Source organism: Canis lupus, chromosome 12 (assembly GCF_048164855.1).
Source record: "Canis lupus baileyi chromosome 12, mCanLup2.hap1, whole genome shotgun sequence".
Classification (NCBI taxonomy): Eukaryota; Metazoa; Chordata; class Mammalia; order Carnivora; family Canidae; genus Canis; species Canis lupus.
The window spans coordinates 47,143,975-47,163,616 of NC_132849.1; the positions used below are offsets into that span (position 1 = coordinate 47,143,975).

The following is a 19,642-nucleotide window of genomic DNA, read 5'->3' on the forward strand; positions in this document are numbered from 1 at the left end:
GTGGAACTCCTAATTCCACTTAAACCCTGGGGTCAAAGAGGATATCACTAAGAGAACTAGCTTTTCACACCCAAATGTGGGACAGGGACAGGGAGAGACTGACAGTCCCCCTGATACCTGCTGCGAGGCCTCCTTTTGTCGGGCCCTGTTTCTCCCCTGCTTCAGGACTTCACGGGGGTGTCACCTCTTGCAAGAAGCTCCCCCAGCTCCCTGGCCAGACGGCAGCCTTGCACCGACTCATGCGCCATCTACCCCCCTTTCCCCTCAGCATCCCCAGTGGGGGGCACCTCTGTGCTGTGCCTGCAGGACACCTCTGTGTCCCTTGGGGGAGCCTCATCTCCTGCACTAATGGAGCCTTCAGCGGGGAGGGATACAACAGGGCAGGTTTCGGAGAATGCTTCAGCGTGGCAAGAGGCATGAAGGCCTGTGAGTCAGCTGGCTTTTGGAGGAGGCAGCTGGGGACTAGCTGTTCTCCATTTCCACTCAAAACAAAACCAGGGAAAATGGGCTTAAATTGCAGCAAGGGAGATTTAGGTCAGATAGAAGAGGAGCCTGCCAGAGCCACCGGAATAGGGACTCTGGGGGCTGATGGAATTTCCTTCCCTGGAGACCTCAGCCAGCAGGCTTTCGGGCCAGATCCATCCATCCCCACAGCTTGATGCGGGAGGAGGACCAGGACGGCGGGCCCTGGGGGCCCTCCTCCTCCACGGCACCTCCTCACTGAGAACAGGAGGACGAACGACATGTGAGCACACGGAACAGCATCGTTTCTTGGGGCCATCGGAAAGATGTCCTTTCTGTTATAGCCCACGGACAAGCCACGCTCTGCCTCACGACAAAAAACAATTTCTCTCACTCCTTTGACTGCCAGGGCTGGAAACTCCCCCTCCCACCCTCCATCCTTCCCTCAATGAGAGTTTGGTTTTCTGTCAATCCATCCACAACTGGGCGGGCGTGGAAAGTCCTGTCTTAGAGGCCTAAGGAGCTGGCCTGGTGCCCTGGAAGCAGCACAGCAGAGCCTCAGGCCATAGCCACCACCAGTGACAGGAGGTGTGAGCCCCACGAATAGGGCTCTGAGCACAGGTGGATGTGGGCCCCTTTTTTGGGGTGGATGGTGTCACAGTAGTCACCAAAAGCCCTCGGCAATTCCAGTGAGAGGCCACAGTCAAAAGCACCGCCCAGCCTCAAGGCAAATCTGTGACCCACCTGTAACACACATAGGGAACTTTCTAGATCTGGTTTCAGGGAGGCAGCAGTGCCTGTGCCATTTCCTGCTCTTACATTTGTCAGTCCCTGCTCTGCTTTGGACTGACCTCATCTTCTTACAGGCATCCCTGGAAGTTACCTTCCGTCCTTCCTGAAACCGGGTCAGGTGAAAACACAATAGAAAGCTTCCTGCTTGTCCCTGGCTGGGCCCTGGCATGGTTCCCATCCCCACTTCAGGCCTCTGAGGACAGAGGGTCAGAGACCCCTTTCCCGCCCATGGTGGCCGGGTCAGCGCCCTCCCTTCTGGTAAATCCCACAACAGGGTCAATGCTCCCAGTTCTGTAGAGAGCTCTGCGAGGCCCTGGAAGAAAATCATCTGTGTGCTGGTTGGGAGGGGGGCAGAGAAGGGACTGACGGGGATGGTGTCACTGTGTCCAGAACAGTGGCTGGGCCGCCCTTGTCTGCTCTCGTCAGCCTGTGAGACTCAGCCCCTTGATGAACGACATGCTGAGGTCATGGGTCAAAGGCAAGAGGTGTCCCTGGAGTGGAATCTTTCCCCATTTCTGGAAGCAAAGGAACTCAGGACAGGACCAGCACCTCCCCTGAGGATATTCCATCCAACAGAGATGGGAAGGTTCTAGTTGTTTCAAGCTGTTCTAGGACGTAGCAAGGTGACCCCTTCTCCTGGCCTTTGTATCTACCAGTCTTAACCACCCCACTGTCCACAGTAGGAGCGGTCAGAAGGCTCCTTGGGCTGGCCACCACAATTATTGAGAAATTTGCATGCCTGGGAACCACTGTGGCTTCCTCTACCACGCGGCCTGGCCCTGGAGGTTTGTGCAACATTCCAGATGTGTGACAACTACAGGGCCTAGCATTCAGTAACTCCACCCTGCTCCTTGAAGCTCCCAACTCAGAGGAGCTCCGGTAGACTGAGAAGTGTAACTAAGACCTTTCACGACCAGGCCTTAGGGAGCTCACTGTACAGGTACTGATGATGTGCCTCTACCTAGAAGAAGCCAACCTAGTCTTAAAGACCAACCACACGGCATAGGTTTACTTCATCCAGGCAAAAAGCTCCTTCCACAAGATAAGAGTTCTCTGTGGGAGTGTGGCCAGAAGGATGCAATGTCTTCCTGACAGGGAAAAAGTGCACCAGGCCTGTGAGAAGATGGGTGTCCTGAAAACATGCCCTCCTGCTCCCCTTCTCAAGCGCCCTTGGATTGGCTGCCAAGCCTGCCCGCACCATTAACCAGGCAGCCAGCCCAGTGAGTGTCATCTGAAACCCTATGAAACACCTCCAAGGCCCTATCCTTGGTGAGAAAGACTGGAGAGGGGAACATAAGCTCCTAGGACTCCCAGTTCACCTGGGAGGGCATAGGTCACATGGAGACAAAGGCCAGACGAATGACGGGAGGTCGAGGGTCACAGGTGGTTAGAGTGGCCATACTGGCCAAGAGGGAGAGCTCTCACGCCAAGAGGACCTGAATCCCAGCCCAGCGCTTTCAGATCTTGGCTCAGACTTTGGGTAAAATGTGAATTCCCCTGAACCTCAGCATGCTGCCCTGCAAAGGGGGACAGTGACCACACCCATGTGCACAGGGCACTTGGGAGGATTCAAGGAGAAGCTGTATGCCAGTTGTTCAGCATAGTCCTTGGCACTTGGTCATCACTCAATATTGTTACTCTAGAAACCAACTCCTGCCTGAGCCTGGAGGAAGGGTGATGCCTTTGGTCAAGGGTGAGAAGGGAGGAGGGCTGTAGAGGCTCTAGCTATGGGCTGTGCTGATACCGGAGGCAGGGATGGATCCACACCATCCTGGCAGCACTAGCCCTTGCCAAGCCTCCTTCTAAATGGATTATTGTTTATTGGCGGCTTATCCCATCTCTCGGGTTATGAATTATTTACCAGATAATGACTTCATAATTGTTAATGACAGCTGCCCCAAGGACATGCTGACATACCTTCTGAAGCCACAATGCTAATTGTGGTGTAGTCCCAGAAGCCCCCATGTGGCCACATCCCTAGCATCACTCAGGGGGACAGAGTTTGACTGGCCCTTGGGAATCCATCATAACTCCAATCCCTCATGATACAGATAAGGAAACTGAGATCCAAGGATGGGTGAGGACATGCTTCCAGGTCCCAGAGCCAGCCAGTGGCAGCCTGGGGTGGGTCAAGCCCCAGTGTTTCTGGTGATCATTTCTCCGCTGTCTGGGTATAGACTGCTGGGGCAGGCCTAACACAAGGTTAGGGCCTGTCTTCAGGAGGTCACAGGTATGGGGGTGGGGAAGAAAATGAGTCTGTGATGGGTGCTGAGAGATCCCCTCTCCCCCACGCCCGAAGTGAGCAGGAGGGGCCCCAGGATGCCCTGTTGTCCACGGAGAATCAGGATGTAGCTCTATAGCTGCTTGGGGGTCCCTGTGAGCTAAGGAGGGCCACCTCCCTGGGAGCAGAAGTCCTCTGCTGATTAGCTGCATTCAGCAATGCAGAACTGCAGGATGACTGACGGGGAAGGGTGGGGGCAAGGGGTGGGTACACCAGTACCTTCCTTGAAAGTGCATTTGGTCCTGAAGAGAGGATGAATTAAGTTCATGACTCAGTTGGAGTCCTAGCCCCTGAGAATAATAGCAAATGTTTGTAGAGGACTATGCTGCAAGTGCTATTCTAGGCGCTGTGTTACGTTAACTCATTTAATCCTTACAACCACCATATGATGTAGGTATTATTCTAATCCCTGTTTTTCAGATGTAGAAACTGAAGCATAGGGAGGCTCAGTAATATGCTGGAGGTTGCACAGCAGGTAAGAGGCAGGGCTGGGAGCAGGACCAGGCAGTCTGGGTCCACCATCTGGGCTCAACCATTATGCCATGTTGCTTACTAGAAATGTTTCCCAAGTGCATGAATGCAAGGCTGTGAGGCTCCTTTGGATGCGGGACACACCTTTCTAAATGTGGCTTGAATGCGAAATTGGGCATATGGAGACCCTGCTTCCCAGAAGGGCCCAGGGAGGCCTATTTCCTCCTGGATTGTAGAGTGTGGACTGTGCCTGGAACAGCAGGAAGGAGAGCTCTGGCCTGGGGTGTGTGGCCTTGCAAGGACAAGGTCAGTGTCTTGCCCTCACTCCTCTAAGGTTGGCACTGTGAACTGCGGCTGGTCCTTGAGCTCACAGGCGAGATAGGCTGAATGGCCCTCACTCATCCATACATTTGAGGCCTTCTTTGTGCCAGGCTTTGGGGAGGGACCCAGAGGCTAATATAGAGGCCTTGTCCTCAGGGCACTGCCAGCTGTCTCCCAGGGCAGAAGAGACAAGAGCCAGGTGTCAAGTGTTGAGGGTCCCATGATGGAAAGGAGGCAGAGTGACTGAAGGACTCAGGAGCACATAAGCATAGCTAGAGACCATGTGAGGTAGCTTTTTCTATCATCAGTGTTTATTAGGTGCAGAGATCACCTACACCCCCTACCCCTATGTTGAGAGCTCACAGTGGTAGAGGGATGAGCGTCGAGCACACTGGACAGCGAAGGGACCACATCTGACCCAAGAAGAAGCGAGGGAATGGCTGCCAGGGAGAGTAACAGCGTCAGGAAATCCGAGGAGAGAAGATTCCTGTGCGTGGGTGGCTGGGAGCTCTTTGCCAGGAGATGGGTGGGGATGGGAGAGGCCTTTCCGGGATATTCAGGCTTGCAGGATGAGTGCCTAGAGGTGTGATGCACACATGTAGAGTCTATTAGGAGCATGAGGGTCTGTTTGCATGGGAACAGAGGCTGTGTGTGTGTACACATCGGTGGCGGGGGCGGGAGGGGGTGTCACGGGAGGTGAGCTTGGTTAGCTGGTGCGGGGCCTGATTTACCTTAGCTGGTTCACAGAGCCAGAAGTGCGGCTCAGTGTACCCCTGAGCAAGACAGCAGAGCACTTTGAGTGCATTTCAGAAAGCCCTGATCTGGTGCTAAATAAATAATCATACTGCTCATTCTGGGATGGAGAGGCAGGATGCCTCCTGTACACGCTAATGGGAGGGTGAGGCTCTCTGGCTGGCTGGCTGGGGCCGCGTTGTGCTGTTCTGTGAGTGCTGATCTGAGAGACCCTGGGTAGACCCTCTCTGTGTCGGACTTTCATTCCCCACTTAAAGCACCTGTCTGACTGACTACCTGGAGAAGGGGGGCTGGGTTAATTGTTATCTCCTGCACTGTTACTAGGTTACTTTGTAAAATCAGAAATACGCTTTAAATGATTTTTTGTTGTTGTTGCTTTCTTATGAACCAGATGCTTTTATCTAAATGAGTTGCTACAAATATTAATAATAAAAAAAAAAACCCTCAACCCATGAGGGTTGCTAGGCTGCGTCTGCCTTACTCCAGCGAACTGTTGCTCTGCAAATGAGGCATAAGCCCCCTAGTTTTTCAGCCCCTGGCTCACTTACAGGTCAGAGGGAAATATGTATCGGCTATAAATAGCGTGCCTCCAAATGGCTGGAGGAGAGGACCCAGTGAGGCAGTGGAGTGGTCTCTGGCCAGTGATGGTGATGTTATTGCCTGTTCAAGTGGTGCTGGAGCTTGGTGCTGGTGGGTGACAGCATAGGTCTGGCTGACCTGTAGCCTTTAGGCCTCTTGGGTCATGGTGGATGGGAGGAAGGACAGTTTTCTTTCTGGGTTGCTTCTGGAGTATACTGAGGCCCAGAGGATGATCATTCCATTGCTGGCTTGATACATAATAGGTGCTCAATTAATGTTTGTGGAAGACAGGCTGGCACACCATTGACACTTGCTCAGAGCTCTTTAGGCTTCAGTATAAGGAGCGGCAGTTGACATGAAGGCAGGAGGGGCCTCTGGATTAGGAACCAGGGCACAAGGACTCCAGTTCCCCTTCTGCTCTGACTGGCTGAGTGAGCTCGGGCAAGACACTGGCCCTCTCTGGGCTTCAGCTTGCTGCTTGGTGTAATAAAGGACAACAGTAATTTCTCTCTTTCTACCTCCTCAGGTCTCCCTCATGACCGAGGAGAAGGAACTGTGTAAAAATGTGTTGCAAACAAAAAGCAGTAGGTCAGGGGAGGAGATAAAAGAAGTCCTACAATCTAAGCCTTGGATGGTCTAACAAATTGGGGTTGGGGCAGTGGTTGCCCAGAGCACAGGCTGCCAGAAAGTCTCTGTTTTGGGGTCAGAAAGTGCATGGGGAGCTTGGCTGTGAGAGGGCTCTATGAGCCTGCAGCTATGTCTCCATTATCCGGGAGGGTGACTTTCAGAGGCTTAGCACAGCATTCAGTGGCCACCAGGGCCAAGACCTCGTTACCTTTCTTGCTGCATTTCCCAACCCACAGGTCTCTCTTAGTCCTTAGGCTCTGAGCTCTCTTGTCTTTTTATATCTTGAGACTTTTGCACAAGCTGTTGCCATTGCCTGGAACATTCCTTCGGTGCATGCACATGCGCACGTGCACACAGACACACACAAACACACAGACACACACACACACAGACACACACACACACAGACTTCATTTCCAGTTTAAAGCCACCTCTTCTTGGCAGCCTGTTAGTTTTGACCGAACTAAGTTAGTTGAGTACTCTCCTCCACTCACATGGAAGCTCTGGGTCAGGGATTTGGTCTCGCATGGTCACTGCCTAGAATGATGCATGGCATATAGTAGGTGCTCAAGAAATATTTGTTCAGGAAATGAATTGTTCTTTCGTAGCACTTCCATAGTACCAATTCCTATCGTTGCATTTATCACATCTGCTTATAAGAATATATTCACTCTCTGGTCTCTCTGGGCTGCCAGCTGCTTGAGGAGAGGGCTTTTGTCTGACCTCTCTGGACTCTGGCCCTAGAACAATATGCAATGTGGTTGCTACTAAGTGCTTGAAGGGATAAAGGAATGAATGCTGAAATGCCCTCCGTTTCACCACGTACAGGCTGTTCCTCTACAGCTCCAGTACTCCTGCAGTGTCATGCTGTGCGCACGCAAGCGAGAGAGAGAGAGAGAGAGAGAGAGAGAAAGGGAAAGAGAGAGAGAGCAATTTATGATTGAAGGCAAAAACTTCAAAGTTCTTTTGAGTGGACTGTGCATACATGAGATCTTCAAGAAGGGACAGAAGTCCAGTAGTTTAGGAGCATCCTTGCATGGTCGCTGGACAGATGTATGCATGGTGCTTTCCCTGAGCAGGGCTCTGGTGGCAGGGCCACTACTAGCCTATTTGGTATTTCTGCGCAAATTAAAATTCTGTGCAAATTAGGCGTGCCTCCCTCTGGGCGCTCACAGTACACAGCAAAGCTTGTAAGGTGTAGGCTGGGTCAGTCTCGACACCCCCAGGGCCAGGTGCCCTCCTGTAGGGGACAAACTCACAACTGTTCCCAGCAGCCCCAGCCACTGGGGCGCATTCAAGGTAAGGAAGAAGACAGGTCGCTTGGAAAATCAAACTTGGCCACAAAAATAAACTCTGAGGTTTGCAGATAAGCTATTTCTAGCCCAGGTGCCAAATGAGGTTTTGCAGCTAGAGTGAACTGCTGTGTGCGCGCTCCACCCCAGCCCTGTTAACTAACGGGAACTGCTCTGGATATTTGCTGTTCCTGAACAACTTTGCTTCCAGAATGGGGAAAGATTCCACTCCGGGGACATCTCTTGCCTTTGACCCATGACCTCAGCATGTCGTTCATCAAGGGGCTGAGTCTCAGAGGCTGACGAGAACAGACGAGAGGGCGGCCCAGCCACTGTTCTGGACACAGTGACGCCATCCCCGTCAGTCCCTTCTCTGCCCCCCTCCCAACCAGCACACAGATGATTTTCTTCCGGGGCCTCGCAGAGCTCTCTACAGAACTGGGGGCATTGACCCTGTTGTGGGATTTACCAGAAGGGAGGGTGCTGACCCGGCCACCATGGGCAGGAAAGGGGTCTCTGACCCTCTGTCCTCAGAGGCCTGAAGTGGGGATGGGAACCGTGCCAGGGCCCAGCCAGGGACAAGCAGGAAGCTTTCTATTGTGTTTTCACCTGACCCGGTTTCAGGAAGGACGGAAGGTAACTTCCAGGGATGCCTGTAAGAAGATGAGGTCAGTCCAAAGCAGGGCAGGGACTGACAAATATAAGAGCAGGAAATGGCACAGGCACTGCTGCCTCCCTGAAACCAGATCTAGAAAGTTCCCTATGTGTGTTACAGGTGGGTCACAGATTTGCCTTGAGGCTGGGCGGTGCTTTTGACTGTGGCCTCTCACTGGAATTGCTGGGGGAGCCTCACAAAATACTAATGCCTGGGTCCCATCCCGAGAGATTTTGATCTAAATGATTTTGATCTGGTGTATCTAGCCTGGATATCAGAATTTTTTAAATGTCCCCAGGTGATTTTAATATGCAGCCAGAGTTGAGAGCCACTGTCTTGACTTGGAAGAGGCAAACAAGAAGCCGATGTTACAACATGATTCAATATGAGGCAGTATGACAAGGCTGGCGAGAAGAGTATGTCGGTGCTGAAATCAGAGGCACTTCTCCCAAGGGGCCCAGCAAAGGGATCACAGTGACAAGATAAACATTAACTGCCACAGAATCCTGAATGTGGGCACCTCAGTATGATCGATAGGAAAAGAAGATCTTCTAAGAGCCCGTAGGGTTCATGCGAAAGCATTCGGGGGGTGGGGTGAGATGAACAGGGTTGACAATGTGACAGCCAAAGTACCCGGCTTTTGGATGGTTTGATCAGGGAAGGAGGGAGCGGGGCAGGGGGGCGTAGATTTTAGAGTATGTGAAGAGTACATTAATGACATATCACCCAGGAACTTTGTTTTGCTAAATCTCCATAACTTCCATGTCCATTCCTCAGGGCTCAGAGTCCAGGAATTTGGTAACACCTGGGAGTTGAGAGCAGTGTAAAGGATCTAAAGTACACGGACACCCATCCCCAGAAGAACAATGACATTAGGAAGTCTGGGTCCTATAGGACCCAGGGATCTGTAGGTTTTAAAGCTCTCTGGGTGATTCCAGCATTCACAGAGAGCTGATACTTCTGGCCCAGGAAGACCTGCCAGTCTTCTCCTGGGAGTTAGGCAGGACAGGGGTTGCCCTCAGCCTATGCGGAGGGGATGGACTCAGCAGCTCCATGGGGCAGTTTTGCTCAGTTAATGCTGGAGTTGGGACCAGAGCCCAGTGGCTGCTTCCCGGTCTAAGGTCCTATCCATCTGCTGTCTGTGTGGCTACTTTCTGCTGCGTCTTAGAACTAAGATGGTCTGATCTCACAATGTGGAGACAAGAGGACAGTGCCTATCTTTAAGGAGGTTGTGGTCCAGGAAGGAAGATGAGAAATGCAGCGCAGGGAGGAGTGAGTACCAAGGTCCCCAAAGGCTGCCTAGCGGTGAGGCGGCTTTGTGTTAGCCAGGCTGAGTCTGGGATGCAAATCAGACAGGTTGTGACTGACTCTCAGGACTCTGGAGGTGGTCGGGACCTTAGGAGAGAGGTGCCACCTGAGAATGAAGCCCCAGAGACAGCTGGAGCAGAGGGAGTAGAGGGACCGCTGAGAGGAAGGAAAGCTGAGGAAAACCTTACAGCTCCAATGCCCTTACTCACAGCAGGAGGAGGAAGAGGGGCTAGAGTGGCCACAAAGATGGACATGGCCCACCAAGCCAAGGGGGAGAGAGGCCCATGGTCTCCTTGAAGCTAGCAGGGAGGTCACTTGCTGATCCTTACTTAGGTGGAGAGGTCAGGCCAGAGGTCTTGGGTATGATGGCAAAGGTGGGGCTCTGCGGAAGGATCTGTGCTGGGGTGGCTGGTGTGGTTCCACGGACTCCTCGGCGGGCTGAGTGCCCAGAAGTTTCCCAGAAGGTTCCTGGGGTGGTGCTGGGAGAGGAAGCGAGGACAAGGACAAGTGGGGGAGAGAGTGGATGTGTTGGTGAAGGCAGCACTGAAACATCTGCCCATAGGTCTGTCTTTGGGTGGGAGCCATGGAAGCCAAAGGCAGAGGGATGAGAAAGAGAAGAAGGGGGAGGGAATGAAGCAAGGCTGTTGAGAGTGAGGGAGTGAGAAGGGTGTGGTCAGCAAGGGCACCTTCAGATTGGCTTTGCCAGCTGAAGCTGTGGTGAGCGCGCAAGTCCAGGGCAGGGCAGGGCACACGGTGTTCTCTAATGGAGGAGTTCCAAGTCCCATCAGCTTGGGGAGACATCTGCAATGTCCTCTCAGGATGCAGGGCATGCAGGGGGGACGAGGGGCCTGGTTGAGGAGTGCTGAGGCAGGGATCGAGACAGGGGAGGCCGCAGAGGGGCGCTCCTCAGCACTGATGGGGATCCAAGTCTGCCCTTCACCACCTCCAAAGTCTAGGCATCTGTCAATGTCATTCTTGGCTCAGCATTAGGTCCTGCACAAACCAGGTCTTGAGCTTTACCTCCCCTGAGCTCCACCCCTGCCCAAGTCCCTCACTGCAGGACAGGGATCAGGTTTCCCTCCTGCCCGCTGGGTGAGCACCACACTCTTGGTCACTGGCCAGCACAGCGCACCCTTCCCTGCTTTGCACGGGAGCAGGCTCCGTTTTGCAGCAGGATCCACACAGCCCAGCGATCTGGCCCAGTTTCCAGAGGAAGGTGATAGCTTCTTCCACTGGTCACCAGGGGACAGACTGGGCTGTGCAGACTTCCTATCTTCTTGGGAATCAATGGAGCTCTGCACGTGAGGGAAAAGCGAAAAGCACACCCGGGCAGCGGGCCACGTGCTACGGTGTTCCCAGGAGCAGTTGTGGCTGTGCAAGCAGTGATGTATTCACTGAGAGCCCCAGCAGGTGCTGCGTGGGGGTGGTGGAAGGGGATATGGAGATGAATCAGATGTGATTCCCATCCTCCAGGAGCTGGCCAGGTGGTAGGGAAGACTAATGTGAGTTCACAGTGGGGACACCAGTCTACCGGTGGATCGACCAGGTATCCTATGAAGGTCCCTCCCACCCTAAAATATATGCTTCTTGAAGATCAGGATAAAGAGCCATGTGCCACTCTGTGTCAATGGGAAGGAACAGAAGATCCTAAAATAAAGGCCGTTGAACCCATTCCCTTGGGTCTCTAGATCCCTTTCACTCCCGCCACACTCGCATCACCTAAAACTTGGAGGCTTACCCTTGGAAAGCTGACTTCTGTGAAGAGCATTCCTTATTCTCGTCTCAGACAGTCACCTCCACTTCTAGGAGCTAGAAATGCCACCATCACCAGATCCAAGATGCCACTGTCACCAGATCTGTCTAGTTTTCCAACTCCCCTCCTTTCACCTGATAGTCACAGAAGCAAAACGCTACCTAGGGCCTGGGACAACTAACCAGGATGGCTGTCTAGCTGCTCAGTGGCTCAGGGGTGCCATGAAATGCACGCCAACAGCCTACCAGCTCCCAAGGCCAGAAACCCATCTGCCCCCACTGGCTGTCCCTCTTGGGCTGCTAGGTGGGAACAGTGGCAGCAGGCTGGATGCCCAGTGAATGTTTCTTCCATTGTGGCAGCTGATCCAGGCCCAGCCTGGAGCTTCCTCCTGCTTCTTGCTGACAACCATGGCTACCTACAATTCAGAATCCTAGAGCTGCAGTGTTTTTTCTGTAAGCCAAGGCTCTGGGAGTGGAGGACCATCCCCAACCTGGCTGTTTCCGAGTCCATAGGGAACCTGGACATGGCAGGAAATTTGCTAGTCTGCTGCCCTGGCCCCTGATGCGGAAGAAAGCTGGAGTTCAGACCACACAAGGGGGTCCGGGTAGAGGCCATGAAGTTCCTGGCCAGAGGGCACCAGGGTGTGGTGTCTAAGGACACCTGGGGCTGCTATGGCTTGTGCTCACCCAGCACCAGGCACAATGTGCTACACAGAGATGACTCTGGCCCATGGACTTCTAAAGCATCAAGTGCCATCAAGACATGCTAGGCTGGGCCAGCTGAGCCTTGTGTCCTGAACCCCAGCACCCATGCTTCCCTCCTCCAGCCTTCATCCCAGGTCTATCCTCCTGTCCCTTGAGCAATAGCAAACAGGTGCTGGCAACTCCATCTCCAGGCTCTCCTACTTCTGCACATGCAGTTCTGGCCTGCTGGGTGGGTGCTCAAGCAATCTTATCGATCTTTTCATCAGATTTTGTGCCCTTTAAGCCACGTTCCTCCCAACTCTCCTGGCTACCTGGTTTTTACAATCTAGGTTTGAAAATCCTGAATCAAAAGTTTAGGCCAGACCTCTATAAATCTAATCCATGAAAATTACCAAATCACTATGCAAAGATAAATGTTTGTTGTGTTTTTATTTGTAGGAGTGAAATTTAAAAATATACTAAATGCCCACCATTAGGGCACTGGTTAAGTAAATTGTGTAGATTATTATATCCAGATGATATGAAGAGTCTAAAAATGCTACAGATCTGTATTTACTGAGGTAAAAAATGTACATGTGACTATTGTAAAGTCAAAAGAACGCATCACTAAGCAGTACATACAGTGTGATCCCATGTACGTGTGCATGTGTATATACATATGTGCATACACTTTATGTACATGTATAGAAAGAAAGTCTGGAAAGGGACACTAAAATGGTTATTTCTTGGGATTATGACTATAAGTAATTTATATAATTTTAGGTGCTACCTTTTAAAATATTTTTACAATAAACAAATAGTCTTTTACTGATATTGAATACTACTACTTTAATAACAAGAAAAGTTAAATAACCAAAGAAGTAATTCAGGTCTTGAGGAGATTAATGGTCACCCAGCTGCTGGCTGCCCCCAGATCTCTGCACCCCCCCAGTCCCTTGGGGAGCCAGAAGAGCTGCCATCCTGCTCGTAGATTGATTCCTGAAGGATTGGGGCTCGGTGGCTTTGCTAGGTGCTAATCCCACATCGTGTAAAAATCCCCCTGACCAAAGGGCTGAGAGGACCAGCTATACTCCCTCTGGCAGTGCCCGGGTTTGTTGCCTTTCTTATTTGCAAGCGAGCTGAGCAGAGTCTTACCTTTCGATGTCCGTCTCTGGCCAGCTCAGGATTCGTCCCCAGGATGCAAAAACCTCGATGGCCACCAACACTTAGCACAGCGTGAGCATCACCAGGAGGCCAGGCGGTCTAGAAAGAGAAGGAGAAAGGTGGGGGTGATGTGGGAAAAGCTATCATCTTCTGCAGAAGTCTTTTTAGAGTTCCAGTATCTTAGTCCCCACCCTAAGTGGAAGCCTGTCCCTGTGCTGAGTTTCTGAGTGTGGACCATCTCCCACGGGGCGTGCCCAAATGCTGCCACGGGCACCCCCAGACAAGGGGGCCAAGCGGGCAGCAGAGAACCCCGTGGCGCAGACCCTCGATGTCTCTCCCTTGTCTCCCAAACACACAAAGCCCTAATCCCCACATCACAGCCATTAACCGTGGATAAGGGAGAATAATGGCATTGCCTTCCATTTGATTCAAACCCAGGAACTCCAGAGACGGGAAAAATGAGAAATTTAAGTCTTTAATCTAATGCTGAAAAGAGAACAGGACACAAATTCTAGATTTACAAAAACAAATCATTACTTCTTTTAGATAATGGGCAAGGAGACCTTGAGGAGGCAAAGGATGGGTTCCCTGGAAACAATTTTTTTTTTAATATAGATTTAAAACCTAGTAGAAAGAGCCTATCTATTATGGTGAGGCAGGGCTATTCCCAGTTCCCTCTTTCAAATGTAATATATGTGAAAGCCATCTTCACGACAAGAAATGGCATCCTCCACTGCAAAAATGCACGGCTGTCATTACCTGGGAATCGATATATTTTTCTAAACTGAATATATCATTATCAATTGATTTTTCTGTTTCCTCTTAGCACTCCAGAGTCCGGGATAGTAGGGGAAAGCTTTAATGTGATATGAGGGATTTGGACAGGTAAATAAGTTATTGTAAACTAATTCCACCTTGCAACGAGCTTCTCTCCCAACAACGCAACGGGTCTTTCTCCGAGCCTCTTTCAACCCAAGCTTTTCCAGCTGCCACTGACAGAAACACACGTGAGCCATATCAAATAGCCATTTTCAAGCTGAAGGTGGCAAAAATATTATTTTTCCCAAGGAGAGAGTGTTCCCTTTACGATTAAGAAATAACCTCTGTGGGGAAGCAAAGTAAGCCAAGGTCACCATTTAATTTTGACACAGAGCCAAAGTCGTGAGTACATTTCCTCTACCAAGCCTATGTGAAGCACACGGATAAATCAATTGCTTTGGCCACGAAGTATTGACAGTACTGGTGATAATAAACGATCGATGTATTTCTGGGAAAGATCCTTGGCAGATATGTGTTGGTGAAGAGAAAAGCCTGGGAGACAGCAGTCAGATTGTTTTTAGATCCTTGAGAATTTTATTCATTCATTCATTCCCTAAATATTTATTGAGCGCCTCCTGTGTGTCAGGCAATGTTCTAGGCACTGAGGATACATAAGTGAACAAAGGAGAAGGAAAAAAAAAATCCCTGACCTAATGGAGCTCATCTTCTACTGGGGGAAAACACAGAATCAACAATAAGCTTAAGAAGGAAGTACAAATTGTATGGTATATTAAAAGGTAGGCAGTGCTATGCATCAAAGAAGACAGAACAGAAGAGAAGTATCAGTTTAAAGAAGGTGGTCTGGGTAAGAGATATGACATATGAGCTCATGGGAAGTCGATGAGGGAGTGGGCCATGTGGGCATCAGGGGTTGAGCGCTCAGCAAAGAGAAGAGCCAGTGCAAGTGTCCTGGGGTGTGAGAAGGAGGGGGGTGCATACCTCTCGTGCTTCTAGCCCAGCAAGAAGCCCACTGTGGCTGGATGGGGAGAGTCTAGTAGGCCATTCAGCTGGAGCGGTGAGCATCTAGATCGTGTTAAGGCCTTGTAGGCCACTGGAAAGGCTACTAATTGAGAGTCCAAGATTCTGGCCACCCAGCTTTATTTTTTTTTATTTTTTATTTTTTTAAAATAATTTATTTCTTCATGGGAGACACATAGAGAGGTAGAGACACAGGCAGAGGGAGAAGCAGGCTCCATGCAGGAAGCCTGATGTGGGACTCGATCCCTGGACTCCTGGATCACGACCTGAGCTGAAGGCAGATGCTCAACCACTGAGCCACTTAGGCTTCCCATGGCCACCCAACTTTAGAAGGAGCTCTCATTCTCTTGAGACAGACTCCCAGCTCTGTCAACTTCATCTGCTCACCATCCCTTAAACCAGGTGGCTCCGTTCTCCAGGCTGTGCTAGATGAACAGGGCATAGGTCAGACCGGGGCCCAGAGGGGCAGTGGAGGGGGGATGAGCCACCAGGGATGCCTAGCATCTTCTGATAACCACAGCCTTGTCTTCCCTCCTTTGTGTCCCCAGAGGCCACTTTTAGAAGAGGTAACTGAAACAAAGTCTTGAACAAGAATACACTGCACTGCACGCAAGGCCGAGTTCTCTGCGACTTTTCCCTAACATGCTTATGAAGGTGATGGGAGCTGATGCATTAGACATTACAGGTTGTGCTGGGTGTACTCCCCATGTCTGCTTTCCACGCTGTCTGTCCCCAGGGGGGCTCACTTGATCTGCATGGAAGGCATCATCGGAGCTTGGAGACCCTGTGATTCCTAGTTAGGTGCAGGCAGTGTGGACCCCAGCGGGAGACTGGAGACTGGCGTGGGGTTGGGTGTTTATTCCCCTACTTGTCTGCCTCTTTGCAGTCACTTCACGGGCTGGCTGTAACCCTCCACTGCGGGCTTCACAGAACATCCTCTCTGTGCCCCGGCTTTCAGCTGGAAACTGCCCTACCCCATTGAGGGCTGGGGTCGGCCCTGGCGGGGTCTCTGCACCCGCATCTCATTATTATGAACAGCCCTGTCCACCAGCTCTCTTCCCAACACACATTTCAGTGTGCCAGTTTCCCGTTAAGACCCTAGAGGGTAAAAAAAAAAAAAAAAAAAGACCCTAGAGGGTATGTTCTCAGAGGCAGTCGAGAGCAGGGCTTTGGAATCAGGGATCAGATGGAAGCCTAACACTGCCCCTTAGTTTTGTGACACAGGCCAAGGCATTCAATGCCTTCCTTTCTCACTCTTGGAACTAGAGAAACTGATGCATAATTAGCAGCAGCAGCAGCAGCAGCAAGGTCACTGCCTCCGCACTTCCACCACCTACTCCACCGCCCAGGGCAAGGAGCACCTCCTGGCTGACATCTGGGCGCACCCCAACCAGAAACTCCTCCCTCCAGGGGTTTCTAGCTCTTCTCAGCTCCTATTTGGCAGTAGTTCATGTCTCAGTGATTTCACTTATTTCCTCTTGCTCTTCTATACACCCCACCTCTATTCCTTGCAGTCAAATCCTGGGCATCCGGAGAACAGACATTATCTTAATATTTGAATTTCTGGCCCACAGCACCCATCACATGGTGCCAAAGACCAGACCCTCTAATTTGTTAGCTTGTCTTTTTAGGAGGCCTACAAGCTACATCCATGCACCTAAGCACATTCTACTCTAACGAGATGTATGGCGGTCGAAGTGCTTTTAAAATAAATTACTAGAAACTGATTCCTAGTAATAATTTTGTTCCCATGTAAACATAGGAAAACTTTAATTTTCCAAAGACTGTGGCCTGGGGGAAAGGGGTTCAAGAATGAACCCTCCTGGGAGGGAGACAGGGAGACAGGTATGGTTTTCCATCTCCAGGTTGAGGTGAAGGCACTATCTGTGGGTTTGACTTTGACATCTATGATCAAACTGACCCCTTTCTCTTCCACTAATTTCATCATTAAAGGCCAGCTTCCAGGGTTAAGGAAAATAAAATTAAAAAGCCAAGGGATGAGGGACTTTTACCTTTCGTTTAAAAAATACAGTGGGTAGTAAGTCAATGCCTGTGAAAAGGGTCTTACATGTCCCCACTTTGTCCAGGCACTTAAGAGATGCTAATTGAGTTTGGCAGGGCATAAAGGCCAATATGAGAGACCCTCCAATGGGGTCTTTGGGTCAAATAACTGCAGAATGATGCGAGATCTTTAAAATCAACCCCCCAAAAATGTTTGAGACCCTTCTCACTCTAAGCCTATAAATAAAGATGGCTCCTGACATGAACCAAATTGATAGCCAAGAGAATTACAAATAAAGGCCCCAGGATTTTTTTCCTTCCCTATAAAAGATACCAATTTTTGGAGAGAAACTGCCCTTAAGAGAGGATAAGCCAATTAGGGAGTCTCCCATTTGATGCAGGATCAGAGACTGGCCCTGCTTGGGTCTTGACCAGGCTACCCAATTATTGCTCCAGCGCCTGGGCAGCTACCAGCCCTCAGCCAACTGGGAAGCCAGGATTCTTTCTTCTTTGGAAGGAAAAAGCAAAACAACTAGAGGCTGCAAACTATGGAAAAAAAAAAAAAAACCCAGCTCCCACACCCACCTTCCTGTCAGTCCAGGCTCAGGACCCTGGAGCACCCCTGGCACGGGGGTTACAGGCCTGCTCTGAATGTATCCTGTAAGGGGAACTCTCATTCACATTCTCTTAAGAAGAGGGAAAAAACAACCCATCCATTAATAACATCAACCATGGGTTCACCAAAGCCTGCAGGCATCTTGCCAACCCCGAAATAAACACTCTCACAAGGTTTATCCATCAGGTTGGCGACAGTTCATGGGCTGAGGGATCCGGAAGGCTCTGCTTTTACAGAAGAGAATGGACACGCAGAGATGGAGTGTCTTGCAAGAACCCACCCAACACAATGCAGAGGTTTCCTCTTTCCATTAAGGAGCCAGAACCGGCCACTGATGAGACCCATTACTTATTCTCAATGCCGGAATGCACCGCCTGGCCAGCCTTTGTGTGGGCATGTGCTCTTCAAAGAAAGACAGGATCTTCAGAGACTAAGATGGAATCATGAAATTTTCAAAATGCCTCAAGTTTACAAAACCTCGCTCATTCACATTTTCTGATTTACTTTTGCTCAGAAAAGTAAATGAGCTGATTACTATTAGGATTCCCATTTTATAGACAGAAAATAAGAACTGCCTCAAGTTACATGGCAAGTATGTAAGGGAGATTCCAAGCCAGAATTGGAACTCTTGATGTGTGCCTTCCATCCCATGCTTTGTTCCAAATTCTTCAACTGCCTCATCCCAGGGGCCCCAATCGGTGGTAAGATTAGAGCTGTCCTGAGTTCACTCTGCAGTCACCACCCCTGGGCTGGATAAAAGGACAGGCAGCAGGGGGTATCCTCACTCCAGTCTGGTCCTGGTGAGCCCAAACCAACCCTATGACCCAATTCGGCTGCTGCCCCTCACCCACTTCTCCGCAGCCCCTCATGCCCTGGTGATGCTCAGGTTCCCAGGTGACCCCCTCTCACAACACAGAAGCCACAGACTGGCTCCCACACGCCTACCACAAAACCAGTCAGCACTAAGGTAGCTTACCGGATTCTCCATTTACTCTGAACTCAGTGTTTCTCAACCTTTTCTCTTTAATTATTATTATCACTCCCCCCACCAAGAAAAAAATTCAATTCAATTCTATTTAAGTTCTTTCTAATGTCTTTCTTAGACATTCAACTCTAAGGAGTATGATTTTGTCTGGGAGGGTGGAGCTGCAGGGGGGGATGAGCCATTATAGTATCCGCGAGTGTTTATGCCGTCCTTCACTCCTGGAATCGATTTACAACCTCCTCCCTCCTCCTCCCTAGCCCTTGCATTAACTGACTTTCTCCAGACCTGCCACTTCTAGACTTATATGTCAGGATCCAGCACTGCCACCTCCTCTGCCTTAAAAATCCCAGTTGTTCCTCCTCTCTCTTGCTCCCCGCCTGTTCCCCTTCCCCACAGCATTGTCCTTAACGATGTGTCTTCAGGTCACCTGATCTCTCTGATCTCCACTACTGCTGAGCTGCCAGGCCTCCCCGCCTCTCACCAGGATCACAGCAACAGCCCCCAAGTGGCCGGGCTGCCGCCACAGGGATTGTGCTCAACCCCAGAATAGTCATAGCATTCCTGCCCCAAATCCCTCCATGGCAGGGGCCCCGGGATACCCAGGCAAATTCTGATTCTTCCCATGTTCCACACTGTCCAGCCTCCACTGCCTGGGCCACCAGCCCCCAGCACCGCCCCCGCCCCCCTCCTTCCCTGGCCACACACCTGCTCTCCTCCCTGAATCTCCTCCCACCTGCCTTCACCCCTTCTCCTACTGAAGACTTCTCTTTACAGTACAGATACTCTTAAGGAAACTGCTGGCAAATATCAAGCATGTGCATCACCCAATGAAATTTCTTGACAGCCCGTCTCCAGGTCCCCCTTGACTGGTCTGGGCAAGGAGAATGGGCAGAGAAGGAAGAGGGGGTGCCCATAGACTGATCGGATCCTAAATTATGTCACATCAGTGCTCTGCCAGACATGCGACTGGAACAGTTCAGAAAATAAAATTGAAATCAACCCCCTCCCCTACACCCCACCCTGTCGTCTTGTCACCCAGCAGGCCCTTCAGCACTTGCATTAACTAGGAATCCCCTAACTCGGCCCCACCACTCGGTGCCGG

At 50.9% G+C, this 19,642-nt stretch overlaps 1 protein-coding gene and 1 long non-coding RNA gene across 3 annotated transcripts in view; one reads left to right on the forward strand and one right to left on the reverse strand.

Annotated features, from left to right (window-relative positions):
- Positions 1 to 19,642, reverse strand: part of KLHL29 (kelch like family member 29) — a 305,682-nt gene that overhangs the window by 209,087 nt on the left and 76,953 nt on the right. The window contains exon 2 of the mRNA XM_072770938.1: positions 13,133 to 13,240. The gene's annotated coding sequence lies outside the window, so the exon portion shown is untranslated. The remainder of the gene's footprint in view (positions 1 to 13,132; positions 13,241 to 19,642) is intronic.
- On the forward strand, positions 3,195 to 8,737 carry LOC140601657 (uncharacterized). 2 transcript variants are annotated; one of them, XR_012004649.1, is made up of 3 exons: positions 3,195 to 3,331; positions 3,956 to 4,010; positions 8,532 to 8,737. It is a non-coding gene; the product is annotated as an uncharacterized lncRNA (long non-coding RNA). The 2 variants fall into 2 exon arrangements; XR_012004650.1 differs by having other exon boundaries at positions 3,216 to 3,378.